The sequence below is a fragment of the Elephantulus edwardii genome, unplaced genomic scaffold, assembly GCF_000299155.1.
Source record: "Elephantulus edwardii isolate Elephantulus edwardi_28Jun2011 unplaced genomic scaffold, EleEdw1.0 scaffold00279, whole genome shotgun sequence".
Taxonomy (NCBI): Eukaryota; Metazoa; Chordata; class Mammalia; order Macroscelidea; family Macroscelididae; genus Elephantulus; species Elephantulus edwardii.
Genome location: NW_006400029.1, coordinates 564,332 through 568,009, shown reverse-complemented (window position 1 = coordinate 568,009; position 3,678 = coordinate 564,332). Strand labels below are relative to the sequence as shown.

Sequence of the window (3,678 nt, the reverse complement as noted above, 5' to 3'; positions counted from 1 at the left end):
TACAAGCAGCTTTGCTTTTAGTATATGATTGTGGCATAAAGACAAAAATAAAATACCTCTTAAATTTAAAAGACAGTTGAGTACCAAAAACTTGGTTTATACAAACTGTTTCCAACTATGCCAGTAGATAGCTTTTAAGTAAATAAGATAAAAGTGTTCTTTCTCCCCCTTCTAATCCCTATATTTTTTCTCTTTTGGGAGTCCATACTATATTCAATACTCTTTGCCAATAACATAGTTCAAAGACATTAATTCTTTGGATGTTTCTTACTATTTATGCAATTTTCACATGTATATCAAGCAACTGAAAAATTTGTTTAAATATATTCTTGACTCAGTTCTTGACTTAAGGCAAATTACCTTATTCTCTGTTTTCTCTACAAATTGTTCTTAATGTTGTTTTGACTATTCCTGTTGTTATTATGTTGTTGTTGTTGTTGTTGTTAAGTGCCGTTGAGTTGCAGGCGACTCATAGCGACCCTATGAAAGAGAGTCTTTGACGCTTGGGTGCCTTTCATCCTCTCTCCAGATTGTTATTATAGGTAATAAATTAAAATCAATAACTTATCTTCAGCATTCAGAGATACTAATTCATATTCAATATTGAAATGCCATCAATTATAGTTACCAAGGGATCACAATGGAACAGTGGTTAAAAAACTTGGCTGTTAAATGGAAAAATTGGAATGTAAACCTACCATACACTTTGCAGGAGAAGGATTCAGCAATCTATTTCTATATAGATTACAGCCTTGGAAACCACAGGAATCAGTTCTACTGTCTTCACTATAGTCACTGAGTGAAAGCCAAGTCAATTATAATGTTTGGGTTTTTGGTTTGATTGTTTTGGGATAGTTACAGTAACCAAGTATAATATATATTATTCCCAATCACATAGGACAACATGGTGATTTTAGATGCCATTGAGTCAGCTATGAATTACAATGACCCACAGATCAACAGAGCTGAACCCTGCCCTATCCTTGTACTGTCTATCACACTCAAGCAACTGTTGTAGTCACTTTGATAATCTTTCTTATTGAGGATCTTCTTCCCTTTTGCAGACCTTCTCTATCTTTCTCAAAATCACATCTCTTTCCAAGGCCTGTATCTTCCAACAACATGTCCAATGTATGTAAAGTTGCATCATCCTTGCCTCCAAGGAGCACTCTGGTTTGTAATTCCTTCAAGACAGATTTGTCTCTTCTTTTGGCAGTCCATGGTATATTCGGTCCTTGTTTCCAACACTACAGTTAAAAAAACATCTATTTTTCTTTGATCTTTCTTACTTATTGTTCAGCCTTCCAATACATAGGAAGCAGTTGAAAATACCAAGACTTTGCCCAAGCACACATAGGAAGCAATTGAAAATGTCAAGACTTCACCCAAGCACACCTTAGTCTTTCTAAATCTACCTTTAAAGACTAAGGTAGGATAAAAAAGTTCTTCTATTGTAAATTTAAATAGTTTGACGTTTTTTAATTTAGCAATATTCTTCCACCATGTAAATAAAATAGCTTCATTATTATGCCATACTTGTAATATGAATTTATTATCTCTACCGTTGTATTCTCACATTATTAATTCTAAAAAGCTGTCTTTTTTATAAATGTGTGTGTGTGTGTGTGTGTGTGTGTGTGTGTGTGTGTGTGTACTGTCAAATCGGATCTGACTGGTACAGGAGGATATTGTCCTTTCTTCTCCAGCAGAGCTGCTAGTGGATTCGAACCGCACACCTCTGGGATTGCCGTGCAGCTTCTAGGCCACCAGAGCTCACCAATATTTATCAATCTTGTGTCTCAAAGTAAAATGTGTGTGTGTGTGTGTGTGTGTGTGTGTGTACAGGGAGCCACGCTGCCAACACCGAGACAGTCAGTTCAAATCCATGAGTTGCACCAGAGGGAAGAGATGAACAGACTCTTCCCATGCGATTTACTGCCTTTGAAAACCTGCTGGAAGGTTAACTAGGAATCGGGTTTGACTTGACAGCACATAACAGCATCAACAACCTACATACATGTAGTTTTTCTTACTCAGTTTTCCAGTAAATTGGTACTGTGCTTATATTCTCCTACTTCCAAATATTGTGCCATTTATTTAGCAAAAATAGGAGTTCTCTTTAATTAAAACTTGAATAAAGCATACAATATGTGGTTCAGTTTGTGCATTATGAGGTTCCACAGTTCATTTGAGAAGCTAAACTACATGAAGAATCAGAGTTGGAGGGAAGCCACAGGAATCTGCATTGTGCAGATGATACAACCTTGCTTGCAGAAAATAAAGAGGATTTGGGATTCTTGCTGCAGAAGCTTAAAGACTTCAGTATGAATTACACTTCAATATCAAGAAACCCAAAATCCAAAGCACAAAAGATGAAGTCTCATCATCCTTACTTTTGGTTTTATTTTTTCCCAAACATCTATTTTTCTGGAGATTCATAGTATATTTGATATTCTATACCAATATCGTAGTACAAAACCATCAATTCCTTACTCATCATCAAATTTACATATGAATTTGAGGCTACTTAAAATACCAGGCATGGATAAGGGAACATCTTTGCTTTTTAGCTTTAAGGAGACATTTTGTAGCACATCCCCCCCAAATGTTGTTGTTGTCATTATGTGCAATTGAGTCGCTTGCAACTCATAGCGACCCTATGTACAACGGCCCTAAACTCTACTCTGTCCTGGGCCAATCGCACCATCTCTGATACACCCATCCCGATTACCCCAGTCACTGAATCAATCCACCTCATAGAGTGTCTTCCCTTCCTGCACTGTTTCTCCACCCTACCAAGCATGATGTCCCTCTCCAAGGACCAGTCTCTCCTTACAATGTGTCCAAAGTATATTAGATGGAGCCTCAGAATCCTTGCCTCCAAGGAACCGCCCAGTTTGACCCTTTACAGGATGAATCTGTTCGTTTTCCTAGCAGTCCATGGTACCCTCAGTACTCTTCTTTAGCACCACAGCTCAAATACAATATGTTAATTGATTTCTGTACTGCAACATTCATGGATACTTGTATGTGTCTATGTATAATGAATTCCTTGAAAATTTCAGTCTTCCCCCCTGTGTATTATGGTGTGGTTTATTATTCTGGTTATAAAGAGTTTTGTTTTATGTTCAGGTGTACACCATACTGAAAGTTGAAACCTTTGATCTTCACAAGTAAATGCTTCAAGTCTTCACTTTTAATGAGCAAGACATGTTGATTCTTCAGCCAATCTTAATGGAGAGCTTTCCTTTAAATAACTAAAATTACAGCATCTAAAATTACTTGCTTAGGCTACGAATTTAATGAGTGTGGTGAAAGAATACAACCCTGATGTTTTTAATGATGTTGTGAGCAAGAATCTTCTTATGACTGTTTCTTTATTTATGTACAAGTTCTTCCTGAACCCAATTTAGCTTTCTGAAATTCCCATTCTTTGCAGTACTAACAGTAGTTTATTCTGAACTGTGTGACCAAATCTGTTTGCATAGTGAATAAAACATATTTAAAAGGGGTTTTTCTGGTATTCTCTACTTTCAAGCGAGGTCTATTTGACTTCATAGAGGGGAATGGCGAAGGACACACTGACAAAGATTAATCAGAACTGGCTTTGACAAGCACTGTGGCATTTGGACAAGAACAAATTGGGAGGAGGGTAGAGAGAATAGTGCAACAATGAAT

At 36.8% G+C, this 3,678-nt stretch overlaps 1 protein-coding gene across 1 annotated transcript in view; it reads left to right on the top strand.

Annotated features, from left to right (window-relative positions):
- Positions 1-3,678, top strand: part of ADAM18 (ADAM metallopeptidase domain 18) — a 121,708-nt gene that overhangs the window by 92,575 nt on the left and 25,455 nt on the right. The window lies entirely within an intron of this gene.